We start from the raw sequence: 480 nt of genomic DNA, 5'->3' as shown, positions 1-480 counted from the left end.
ATTGGCTCCACGTGTTTTTACATCTGTTGATCTCTGTACATCATAACAGCTGAGTCATACACCTTTATGTTGAATTCAGATAAATCAACATAAAGCGCAACCCAATGCTTCCTCTCAATGTTAAGAGGCATAGTGAAGCCCTGCGTTCCATCCCATTTCTGGCCAATTATGCGATTTTTTCCATAGACATATTCATCTAGGTCGTTGTCAAATGTATACGTTGCCAAGTTCTTTTTGTTGGTGATGAATCGCCCTCTCAATTTTTGGTAAAATACATCATCTAGGACGATAATATCGTTATTGAACTGCCCTTCGGGTGCCCGTGACCTTCTCATAGATAGAAGACTCCATGCCTCGTCAATTTCCTGTAAGTCATAAAAAATAAATTCAGTATAATGATAATGGTATAAAAAATAAGACTATAAATTTAGAAAATATGTTGTGATTACTTACATCATTGAACAACCATTCACCTGGCTT

Source organism: Morus notabilis, unplaced genomic scaffold, assembly GCF_000414095.1.
Source record: "Morus notabilis unplaced genomic scaffold, ASM41409v2 Scaffold1934, whole genome shotgun sequence".
NCBI lineage: Eukaryota > Viridiplantae > Streptophyta > Magnoliopsida > Rosales > Moraceae > Morus > Morus notabilis.
The sequence above is the reverse complement of the archived record's forward strand: the minus strand, read 5'-3'. Positions refer to the sequence as shown.